This window comes from Lutra lutra, chromosome 2 (assembly GCF_902655055.1).
Source record: "Lutra lutra chromosome 2, mLutLut1.2, whole genome shotgun sequence".
NCBI classification, from domain to species: Eukaryota; Metazoa; Chordata; class Mammalia; order Carnivora; family Mustelidae; genus Lutra; species Lutra lutra.
Window position 1 is genome coordinate 152,078,830 of NC_062279.1, and position 13,503 is coordinate 152,092,332.

Consider the following 13,503-nt stretch of genomic DNA (forward strand, 5'->3'; position numbering starts at 1 on the left):
ACTCAAGTTGAAGTGAAGCTGGATGTTGCCCCTACCTGTTTATCCAATCACCTCTAAAGAGAGAACTTACCAAGTAAGGCATATTGTCAGCAGTGCAACTGTAATCATCTTCCAGAGACAGAACCAAGAAGATATATAGAGATATATAAGAGGAGATTTATTATGGGAATTGGCTCCTGTAATGATGGAGATTGAGATATCCCACAGCCTATGCCTTCAAGCAGGAGAACATGCAAAGCCGATGTTATAATTCAGTCTTGAGTCCGAAGACCTGAGAGCCAGGAGGAGCCCCAGTGTCTGAGACATCTCTCCTACAGTATGACTTTTCCTAACGGTGTACCGTGGGGGAGGGGATTAAGTTTGCATTACGGAGTTGCAATAACTTAAAGCCCTGTTGGTCAGGGCAGCTCTGTCTACATGAAACACTAGGTCACGTGCAGCCCAGCTGCCTTGTTTGGATGTCTCTTAGCTTGACCTTGCCAAGCTCTCATCCTCTAGGGGCCTTGACATCAGCCCTTCCATCTGCCTGCAATGTTCTCCCTCTACTCTCTTCTCAGTCTTTAGATCTCAGCTCACTGGGGACCTCCCATGTCAGTGCATTCTGCCACGAGCCCCTCCTTCACATCCCATTTTGGTATCCTGTCTGGTTTCTTCCCAGCACATTGCAAGCTGGAATTGGTGTATTGATCTGATTGTTTCCAGGGAGCTCAAGTAAGAAGTCTTGTGTCCATGTTGGGCACCATCACAGCCCCAACATTTAGAGCAGCGCCTGGCACACAGAAGAAGTTGTGATAGACAATTGGTAAGTGAATACATGCAGATGATGAGGACATGTAACAAGTACTGATGGTGACGGAAAAAGAAATTATTTTTTGTAAAGGCTACGAGGTATCAAATGCCAGATTTGTTTAGTCATGTTTAAGTTTTATAGCTATATATTTTTAGCTACAAAAACACTTTTATTATTAAAATTGTCCTGACAAGGAAAAAAAAACATTTGTTATTGCAAGTCTGAAATGTTTTAGTACATTATTCCTCTTCCTATGGAAGTAGTTATTTCCATAATGCACTTTATGATGACGTGAGATTCAAGAATGACTCATTGCAGAATGGAGTGTAATCCACAGCAAGTCCCTTTAAAACCCTCCCTTCTTCTACAACAAATTAGAAAATTCACTGGATTTTAGCTGTCACTTGAAAATAGAGATCAGGATGCTTAAGGAGACTTGCTTCTTTTTCTAAAATTTTTTATTTAAACTCAATTTAATTAATATATGCTATATATTATTAGTTTTAGAGGTAGCATTCAGTGATTCATTAGTCTTGTATAATACCCAGTGCTCATTACATCACATTCCCTCCTTAATGCCCATCTTCCAATTACTCCTCATCCCTCCACCTCCCTCCCCTCCAGCAACCCTCAGTTTGTTTCCTATGATTAAGAGTCTCATATGGTTTATCTCCCTCTCTGATTTCATCTTGTTTTATTTTTCTCTCTTCCCCTATGCTCCTCTGTTTTGTTTCTTTAATACCACATTAGAGTGAGATCAAATGATAATTGTCTTTCTCTGATTGACTTATTTCACCTCACATAATACCTCTAGTTCCATTCATGTGGTTGCAAATGGCAAGATTTCATTTTTTTAATGGCTAAGTAACATTCCATTGTTTATATATACCACATCTTCTTTATCCATTCATCTGTCGATGGATATCTGGGCTCTTTCCATAGTTTGGCTATTGTGGACATTGCTGCTCTAAACACTGGTGTGTAGGTGACCCTTTGGATCACTACATTTGCATCTTTGAGATAAATACCCAATAGTGCAATTGTTGGGGCATAGGGTAGCTTTATTTTGAAGTTTTTTGTTTGTTTGTTTGTTTGTTTTTAAAGATTTTATTTATTTGACAGAGAGAGATCACAAGTAGGCAGAGAGGCAGGCAGAGAGAGAGAGGGGAGGAAACAGGCTCCCCGCGGAGCAGAGAGCCCGATGTGGGGCTCGATCCCAGGACCCTGGGATCATGACCTGAACTGAAGGCAGAGGCTTTAACCCACTGAGCCACCCAGGCGCCCCCTTATTTTGAAGTTTTGAGGAACCTCCATACTGCTTTCCAGAGTAGGTGCACCAGCTTGCATTCCCACCAACACTGTAGGAGGGTTCCCCTTTCTCCACATCTTTACCAACATCTATTGCTTCCTAAGTTATTCATTTTAGCTATTCTGACCAGCGTGAGGTGGTATCTGATTGTGGTTTTGATTTGCACTTCCCTGATACCAGTTAAGAAATGGTCAGAAGACAAGGTGACTTGGTGGATATGAGCCTGTCTCCTCACAGTTCGGCAAATGCCACTTTGCACAATATCTGTGTCATGAGAGGTGGTGTGTAGGTTTGCATTCTCCAGCTCAGAGCATCAAGCTCTCTAGCTAAAACCCTTTGGGGAACTGTTCTTGAGCAAAGTTAATCCTTTTTTAATTTGTTCAGTCAAGTGGGAGTGGGGAGGGAATGGAGCATATCTGAAGCGATTCAAAGGGCTATAGAGTTATCTCTTGTTTTTTATAGCTCTGCCATCCACACTTTCTCCAATAGAACCCATTTTGTGCTTTTGTAGATACCATGGTAAATGCTCTGGGGATAGTGAAATAAAGACTAGAGATTTGTCATTTTCCTCTAAGCTCGCTGAGTAGGTGGGGGAAAACAGACCTCACATAGTCTGGAAATGCAGCAGAAATAAATTCTTCTCTGTAATCACTTACAGCATTTTCATATTCTTGTAGCACTTATAAGTATGTTGCTCTTAGGAACAAGGGGTGTAATCATAACAGCTACCTTTAGTGGAATGCCAGGCACTGAACCAGAAGGAGGAGGAGGAGGAGAAAATAAATTTTTGAGTGCTTATGCACAAGGCTTTACATACACTACATTTTATGTTCCTGCAATAATCGGGTTAGATAAATACCATTATTATTCTCACTTTACATATGATATTACTGAGGCACAGAGACTGAGTTACCTATTCAAGGTCATACAGCTAATAAATGATGGATGTAGGGTTTGAGTACAGCTCTGCCTGACTCCAGAGGCCATGCATCTAATTGTTACACTGTATTAATACTCCCCATGAGATGAGGAAACAGCCTCAGAGATATAAAAGAGATGGCAGAAGACCACAAAACCCCTATGACATGGAAATGATATCTGAATTTCAATCTGAAAACTAGACAGAAAGAATAAAGAGGGAGATATTTGGTGGTCACAGTCATGTGTGCAAGACTTGATGTGAAGCTTAGGTCCCGTCAGTTCTAGTAAGTTCAAGTAAGAGCAACATTGTGTTGGAAATCATGCTAACATTACAGGATTAGCTGAGTTAACCCTCACATTAACCTCCTGGGGAAGACTTTTACCCATTTTACAGATGAGAAAGCTGGTGTTTAGGGATTTATGCACCTGGTCGAAGCCACACTGTTTATCCTGGCTTCATTTCATTGGATTAGACTTCAGGTCTCTTGTCACAAATAAGACCCTTTGTCAAGGGTGGAAATTGAAACAGACATCTCCAAAAGCTCCAAATTACATGACAGTGGGATAAAATACCCAGAAGGAGGCCAGGCACAAAGTAGGTACTCAACATTTGGTAAGTGAATTTCATTAAATAAAGGAAACTCAAAACAGGCAATTTTCTCTTCAAAGTAGCTGCAGAAGAGAAGGGAACACCATTCAAATATCTGGGCTTGAAATACAAAATCAGTCTGGGCTGAATAGTAATAGAAAGGCAATAAAGTTTCTCACCAATATCTTCCAGCCCTTTGTCTTCCCATCCCAGTCCTTGCTGGCTTCCTCCCCTTGTCTTCCCCTTCCCAACCTCATTCTGTCCAAGGCTCAACACCACACAACCCATGGCACCCTTCTTCCATCTTCTTCCCCTTCTTCTACCTTCCTTCTGGAGCTACCCCTACTGGGTTTTCCTATAAACACGATAATGATGATGATATTAATAAACAATTGCACTTACCGAAACGCTTACTCTGTGAAAGGAACTAAGCTGAGCACTTTATATTCATTATGAAAAAAAATCTCCATTCATGGATGAAGAGACCAAAAAATGGAGTTTAAGTAACTCATACAACATCACACAGCTACAAAATGCTAGAACTCATTTTGCAAAGGGGCTGACATAATAAATGAATTCATTAGGGGATCTTAATGGTTGATAGTAGCTTCCTTCAACTCGCTGTGAATACATTAAGTCAACAGATGATAATGAAACTCCTCTTTGTGCCAAACACTGATTGGTACTTTCACATGCACTCAATTACCGAACACTCACATTTAAGTTAGATTCTGGTTTGATCACCCACAATTATAAATAGGGAAATTATTTCAATATAACATGAGTTGTGTTGCTTCATATATAATATCTCTTAGCAGAAACTGGAATATAAGGAGTAGAATTATACACTGCAATTGGGATGGAAAAAAACATTAGCTAGACTGCTATCCAAGCAGAAACACTTTCAACTCTATTTTTATTTCTAAGTTACACTTTTTATTTTGAGATAAATATGTGTGTGTGTGTGTGTGTGTGTGTGTGTGTGTGTGTGTGTGTGTGTATAAAATGCACATGCAGTTAAGAGAGCCCATGTACCCAGTTCCCACCAATGGCAACATCTTACAAAACTAGAGAACAATATCACAACCAGGATACGGACATTGACACAGTCAAGATACAGAACACTTCCATCACCATGAAGATTCTTTGCCGTGCCCTTTTATAGCTCAAACCACTTCCGTCCTGCCTCTGTCTCCTCCTTAAGCCCTGGTAACCACTAATCTCTTCTCCATTTCTGTAATTGTGCCATTTCAAGAATGTTATATAAACAGAATCATACAGTGTGTAACTTTTGGGGATTGGCTTTATTCACTCAGCATAATCCTTTGAAGATACATCCAAGTTGTTGCGTGCATTAATAGTATGTTCCTTTTTATTGCTGAGTCATATTACATAATATGGATGTACTGTAGTTTGTTTAAGCATTCACCCACTGAAGGATATATAAGGGTTGCTTTAATTTTTGTCTGTTACAAATAAAGATGCTATCAAGATTTGTGTTAAGGGTTTTGTACGAAAGTAAGTCTTCCTTTCTCTGGGATAAAAGCCCAAGAGTATAATTGTTGGGTTATGTGATAGTTGTATGCTTTGTTTTTTGTTTTGTTTTGATTTTTAACTGCCAAATTGTTTCCCAGAGCAGCTATATCTTTTTACATTTCCACCAGCAATATATAAATGACCCAGTTTCACTCACCCTGTCTTCATCAGCATTTGGCATTGTAACTATTTTTTTTATTTTAGTCATTTTGATAGATGTGCAAAAATATATTATTGTGGTTTTAATTTACACTTCCCTATGAATAATGGTGAACATATTTTGATGTTCCTTTTTGCTATAACTTATCCTCTTTCATGAAATATATTTTCATGCCATTTGCCCATTTTCTAATTGTATGGTTTCTACTGTTGAGTTTTGAGAGTTGTTTGTATATTCTGAATACTAGTTCTTTGCAAGCGATGTGGTTTGCAAATATTTGCTCCCACTCTGTAGCTTGTCTTTTTATCCTCTTAGCAGGTTCCTTCAGAATGAAAGGTTTTAATTTTGATGAAGTCAAATTTTTCATTTTTTTTCTTTTATGGATTGTACTTTTGGTGTCTAGTCTAAAAACTCTTTGTCAAACCCTAGATCCCAGAATTTTTTTCTGTTTTTATTCTAAAAGTTTTACAGTTTTACATTTCACATTTAAGACTTTGATCTATTTTTATTTAATTTTTATATAAGGTATGAGGCTTAGGTCTAGATTTATTTTCTTTTTTTGCCTATAGATGTCTACTTGCTCAAGCACCATTTATTAATAAACCATCCTTTCTCCACTGAATTTTACACCTTTGTCAAAAATCAGTCAGGCATATTTGTTTGGGTCTATTTCTGGGCTCTCTATTCTGTTCCACTGATCTGTGTGTCTATCCTTCTGCCTATACCACATTGTCTTGTTTACTATAGATACATGTTAAGTCTTAAAATCAGATAGATTCCTCCTACTTTATTCTTCTTATTCAAAATTATTTGTAAATCTAGTTCCTTTGTTTTTCCAAAATTTTAGAATAATTTTGTCTATAGCTACAAAACATCTTGCTGAGATTTTAAAAGGAATTGTTATACACATATATAAATCTGAGAGAACTGACATTTTACTATGTTGTCTTATAGCCCATAAACACAGTATGCCTCTCCATTTACTTATCTCTTCTTTGGTTTCTTTCATCAGCATCTGGTAGTTTTCAGGATACAAGTCCTACATGGGTTATCCTACAGATAAATATTTCTCTTTTTAATGAGCAATTGTAAATGGAATTGTACTTTTTTTTTTCCAACAAAGCAGAGAAGCAGATGGGGCAGAGGGAGAGGGAGAGAGATAATCTTAAGCAGGCTCCACACCCAGCACAGAGCCTGACACAGGGCTTGATCTCACGACACTGAGAACATGAATGAGCTGAAATCGAGAGATGGAGGTTTAACTGACTGAGCCACCCAGGTGCCCCTGGAATTGTAGTTTTAATTTTGGTGTTGATGTGTCAATTGCTAATACATAGAAATAAAAGTGATTTTGTGTATTTATTGTGTATCCTGTGACCTTGGTGAACTCACTCACAGATTCCAGGTTTTTTGTAGCAAATATGGGATTTTCTACACAAACAGTTATGTCATCCCCAACTCGGGACAGTTTTATTTCTTCCTTTCTGATATATACACCCTTTGTTTCCTTTTCTTGCCTTATTGCACTGGCTAAAACTTCTAGCATTAGGTCACACAAGAGTGGTGAAAGGGGGCATACTTTACCTGCTCCTGATCTTAAAGGAAAACTATTCAGTCTTACATGGTCAAATAAAAATTTAGGTATTCTTCTAGGCACTCTTCTTCTCAAACTGGGCAAGTTTTCTCTTTCCCTATTTTTCTGAGAGTTTTTATCTTTAGTGGCTGTTGAATTTTGTCAAATGCCTTTTCTGCAACAATTTACATGATCATGCGATTTTCTTTACACTGTTTTATGAAGGATTATATTGATTGATTTTTCTATACTGAACCAACCCTGTATCCCTGGAAGGAACCTCACTAAGTCACAATGTATAATTCCTTTTTTATATAGCTGAATTCTAGTCAACTCTATTTTAAGGATATTGAAAACAAGCTTCAATGACTGAGACTCCCTTCAATAGTTCTTGGTTCTTGGCTTGTGGCAGGTAGTACCTCCTCTGGGCCCACCTGGTTTGAAGCTCTACTTCCACCTGTACCATTTCAGTGTCCAAGAGCCACATCTCCATTCTGTTGTTTTTCTGTATTTTTAATATTCTCTGAACCAGCCTCCAGCCTCACTGTGCTGCCTACAAGAGGGACCAAGAAGACATGACTAATACATATAATATGGTATCCTGGATGGGATTCTGAAACAGAAAAAGGACATTAGGGAAAAACCAAGGTGATCTGAGTAAGTATGAACTTTACCTAATGATGATGTGTTACTACTGGTTTATTAATTTTGATAAGTGTACCATATTATTGTAATATGTTAGTAATAAAGGAAACTGGGCATGGGGGATAAGGGAAACCATATTTCCAATCATTCTTTTGAAATCTAGAGTTCTTCTTTAAACCCAAAGTTTATTTTGAAAAGACATCTCCCCCTCAAAATCCTTCTGTTCTTGGTTCATACCTTCCTGTTTTTATTTCATAATTTCTTGGGGTTTTTTCTTTATGAATATGGTGTCTTCCTTTATTATTTTGAGGATTTAATCTATATCATTAAACTCCTTACTAGAAGATGGCTCTAATACTTAGAATTTTTCAGGAATTAATTCCTCTGTTCATTGAGTTTGTATGCAGTCCTTCTTCATAATTTTTTTGATCACATACTTCATAATTTTGCTTTCAGATTCATCTTGAGTAGATGTTCCTTATGGTTTTTCTCCCACTTATGATGTCCAGTCTTCTGGGTCTTATGATTTTGCAATATATTAGATTCCCCAGTCCAGAACCAGGTTTTATATTGGCACCTCAGGCCTCCTACTCAATGGAACTTTCAGAGATGGAGTTATTAGCTCAGATCCCACTCTTGGGCACCACCCAGTAGGAGCTATAATCTTAGAAAGGGTGAAACAAACAAGCAAGGAGGGAGCCAGGGGAATACATCCACAGTATATGAGAGCTTTGGTACACCAACTCCCACATTCTTGTCCTCACCTCTAACCCCTGCCATAGCTCTGGTGAACAATTCCATTCAGGTTTTGAGCTGCTTCCGGCTGACAGTACCTGCACTCATGCGCATGCTGATCTTCGCTCGTTTTTTGCCCCAGATCTTCTCTAATGTCCATGACAGCCCTCTCAGCACTCATCCATGAGAAACCATAAATGGGGGCAATGAAAAAATCCATGGGGCAATCTCAGGAAACGGAGATGGGAGACAGTGGTTAGTTGCCTCTTCCTTGCTCCCTTCTGGTGGAAAATGCTGAGGTATACTGTTTTGTTCTCACAACCACCAAGCTAGTAAGACTAAACATGAATTGTTCACCATAGCAACTAACTCTGAGCTCTTTATATGGACTTTGTTTCCTACCTGACTTTATTCGCCCTCTTCCTTCACCCCTGCTCTCTGTTATCACATCCAAAATAAACTACTTGAAATCTGGTGGGAGGAGTCAAGATGGCAGACAAGTAGCAGGCTGAGACGACATCAGGTAGCAGGAGGTCAGCTAGATAGCTTATCAAACCATTATGAACACCTACAAATCCAGCAGGAGATCAAAAAGAAGAAGAGCAAAAATTCTAGAAACAGAAAATCGACCACTTTCTGAAAGGTAGGACTGGCGGCGAAGTGAATCCAAAGCAACAAGAAGATAGACCGTGGGGGGAGGGTCCTGCTCCCGGCAAGCAGCAGAGCAACAGAGCACAAAATCAGGACTTTTAAAAGTCTGCTCCACTGAGGGACATCGCTCCAGAGGCTAAACCGGGGTGAAGCCCACGCGGGGACAGCGTGGCCTCAGGTCCTGCAGGGTCACAGAAGGATCGGGGGTGTCTGAGTGCTGCAGAGCTCGCAGGTATTAGAGCGGGGAAGCCGGCTACAGAGACAGAACCGAGGAGTGAGCTCTCAACTCAGGGTTACCTTGAACCATAATCCGTGGCACAGCAGTGCTCTGTGAGTGGGGTCCCCACAAGATACAGGGAGACCCAGACTTAGAAGAGCTCAGGGATCTGCGGGGTTCAGAGACGCCAGGTGGAGCTGTGTGCCAGAGACAGAGACACTTGGGGGCAGGCTGAGCTTGGAGCGCAGCCGGAGGCCAGGGAGACAGGAGTGATTGAGCGCTTTTCTCTGAGGGCGCACTGAAGAGAGGGGCCCCGAGCTCTCGGCTCCTCCAGGCCAGAGATTGGGAGGCAGCCATTTTCATTCCTGGCCTTTGGAACTCTACAGAAAGTGTTCAGGGAACAAAAGCTCCCGAAAGCAAAGCCCAGCGGATTACTTAGTCTGGCCTCTGATGAGGGCTGTGCAATTCCGCCTCGGGCAAAGATACTTGAGAATCACTAAAATAGGCCCCTCCCCCAGAAGATCAACAAGAAATCCAGCCAAGCCCAAGTTCACTTACCAAGGAGAACAGCGGAAATCCAGAGGAGGAGAAAGCAAAGCTCATATCAGGGAGATCATATGATAGCTGCCTTTCTCTGATTGACTTATTTTGCTAAGCATAATACCCTCTAGTTCCATCCACGTCATCACAAATGGCAAGATTTCATTTCTTTTGATGGCTGCATAGTATTCCATTGTGTATATATACCACTTCTTCTTTATCCATTCATCTGGTGATGGACATCTAGGTTCTTTCCATAGTTTGGATTTTGTGGAAATTGTTGCTATAAACGTTCCGGTGCACGTGCCCCTTCAGATCACTACGTTTGTATCTTTAGGGTAAATACCCAGAAGTGCAATGCTGGGTCATAGGGTAGCTCTATTTTCAACTTTTTGAGGAACCTCCATGCTGTTTTCCAGAGTGGTTGCACCAGCTTGCATTCCCACCAACAGTGTAGCAGGGTTCCCCTTCCTCCGCATCCTCGTCAGCATCTGTCATTTCCTGACTTGTTAATTTTAGCCATTCTGACTGGTGTGAGGTGACATCTCATTGTGGTTTTGATTTGTATTTCCCTGATGCCGAGTGAGGTGGAGCACTTTTTCATGTGTCTGTTGGCCATCTGGATGTCTTCTTTGCAGAAATGTCTGTTCATGTCTTCTGCCCATTTCTTGATTGGATTCTTTGTTCTTTGGGTGGTGAGTTTGCTAAGTTCTTTATAGATTTTGGACACTAGCCCTTTATCTGATATGTCGTTTGCAAATATCTTCTCCCATTCTGTCAGTTGTCTTTTGGTTTTGTTAACTGTTTCCTTTGTAGTGCAAAAGCTTTTGATCTTGATGAAGTCCCAATAGTTCATTTTTTCCTTGCTTCCCTTGCCTTTGGTGATGTTCCTAGGAAGAAGTTGGTGGGGCTGAGGTCGAAGAGGTTGCTGCCTGTGTTCTCCTCAAGGATTTTGATGGATTGCTTTCTCACATTGAGGTTCTTCATCCATTTGGAGTCTATTTTCGTGTGTGGTGTAAGGAAATGGTCCAAATACATTTTTCTGCACGTGCCTGTCCAATTTTCCCAACACCATTTGTTGAAGAGGCTGTCTTTTTTCCATTGGACATTCTTTCCTGCTTTGTCAAAGATTAGTTGACCACAGAGTTGAGGGTCTATTCCTGGGCTCTCTATTCTGTTCCATTGATCTATGTGTCTGTTTTTGTGCCAGTACCAAACTGTCTTGATGATGACAGCTTTGTAATAGAGCCTGAAGACCGGAATTGTGAAGCCACCAAATTTGGCTTTCTTTTTCAATATTCCTTTGACTATTTGAGGTCTTTTCTGGTTCCATATAAATTTTAGGATTATTTGCTCCATTTCTTTGAAAAAAAAAATGGATGGGATTTTGATCGGGATTGCATTAAATGTGTAGATAGCTTTAGGTAGCATAGACATTTTCACAATATTTGTTCTTCCAATCCAGGAGCATGGAACATTTTTCCATTTCTTTGTGTCTTCCTCAATTTCTTTCCTGAGTACTTTATAGTTTTCTGAGTATAGATTCTTAGCCTCTTTGGTTAGGTTTATTCCTAGGTATCTTATGGTTTTGGGTGCAATTGTAAATGGAATTGACTCCTTAATTTCTCTTTCTTCTGTCTTGTTTTAGGTGTAAAGAAATGCAACTGATTTCTGTGCATTGATTTCATATCCTGACACTTTACTGGATTCCTGTAGAAGTTCTAGCAGTTTTGGAGTGGAGTCTTTTGGGTTTTCCACATATAGTATCATATCATCTGCAAAGAGTGATAGTTTGACTTCTTCTTTGCCGATTTGGATGCCTTTAATTTCCTTTTGTTGTCTGATTGCTGAGGCTAGGACTTCTAGTACTATGTTGAATAGCAGTGGTGATAACAGACATCCCTGCCGTGTTCATGACCTTAGCAGAAAAGCCCTCAGTTTTTCTCCATTGGGAATGATGTTTGTGGTGGGTTCTTCATAGATGGCTTTGATAATATTGAGGTATGTGCCCTCTATCCCTACACTTTGAAGAGTTTTGATCAGGAAGGGATGCTGTACTTTGTCAAATGCTTTTTCAGCATCTATGGAGAGTATCAAATGGTTCTTGTTCTTTCTTTTATCAATGTATGGTATCACATTGATTGATTTGCAGATGTTGAACCATCCTTGCAGCCCTGGAATAAATCCCACTTGGTCGTGGTGAATAATCCTTTTAATGTACTGTTGAATCCTATTGGCTAGTATTTTGGTGAGAATTTTCGCATCTGTGTTCATCAAGGATATTGGTCTGTAGTCCTCTTTTTTGATGGGATCCTTGTCTGGTTTTGGGATCAAGGTGATGCTGGCCTCATAAAATGAGTTTGGAAGTTTTCCTTCCATTTCTTTTTTTTTTTTTTGGAACAGTTTCAGGAGAATAGGAATTAATTCTTCTTAAATGTTTGGTAGAATTCCCCTGGGAAGCTGTCTGGCCCTGGGCTTCTGTTTGTTTGGAGATTTTTGATGACTGTTTCAATCTCCTTACTGGTTATGGGTCTGTTCAGGTTTTCTATTTCTTCCTGGTTCAGTTGTGGTAGCTTATATGTCTCTAGGAATGCATCCATTTCTTCCAGATTGTCAAATTTGTTGGCGTAGAGTTGCTCATAGTATGTTCTTATAATTGTCTCTATTTCTTTGGTGTTCGTTGTGATCTCTCCTCTTTCATTCGTGATTTTATTTATTTGGGTCCTTTCTCTTTTCTTTTTGATAAGTCTGGCCAGGGGTTTATCAATCTTATTAATTCTTTAAGAACCAGCTCCTAGTTTCATTGATTTGTTCTATTGTTTTTTTGGTTTCTATTTCATTGATTTCTGCTCTGATCTTTATGATTTCTCTTCTCCTGCTGGGTTTAGGGTTTCTTTCTTATTCTTTCTCCATCTCCTTTAGGTGTAGGGTTAGGTTGTGTACTTGACACCTTTCTTATTTCTTGAGAAAGGTTTGTACTGCTATATATTTTCCTGTCAGGGCTGCCTTTGTTGTGTCCCACAGATTTTGAACCGTTGTTTTTTCATTATCATTTGTTTCCATGAATTTTTTCAATTCTTCTTTAATTTCCTGGTTGACCCATTCATTCTTTAGAAGGATGCTGTTTAGTCTCCATGTATTTGGGTTCTTTCCAAATTTCCTCTTGTGATTGATTCTAGCTTCAGGGCATTATGGTCTGAAAATATGCAGGAAATGATCCCAATCTAGCAAGATCTTTTCAATGGGTTTGTTTGAAATTGTAGAAGGTAGCTTACAGGGTAGATGAAGTCGCCACCCGGCAGTAACACCATGGAGCACTAGAAAGCATCAGAAAGGAGATTCACAGGATAGTCTTCAACGACTCTTCCAATTTTAAGTCAGGGCATAAGTTTCTACTAATAAAAGGAAACAACCTCCCTCCATGACTCCAGGGAGTGATATGAGCAGTGCTTACTGAGCCACACTCGAGTTTTTTGGAAGGGATGTGTTTCCAAACAGGAACCACTAACAAAGTGTTTTCCTCAACCAGGAGGAAGGTCCACCATGCAGTGGTAGAAGAAGAGAAGTTTTGAAACAGAGCTGTGGTTGTGTGTCAGGGGTTGGGGTGGGGGGAGAGCTTTGTAGTCTGTATTCTCTGAAAATATGTGCCAAAGTGAACAGAGATGCAACATGGAGAAATCCAAAATGGAATGTGACCCTTGGTTTCAACTCTCCAGTGGCAGGACCTAAACGGAGCCTTTGTTCAGTATTTGGCACATTGTTCCCAAGGCAGTAATGGTCCATTTGGGGAGACATATGACACCCTCAGGGAAACTAGACTTGGAAGAAGCAGAAGGA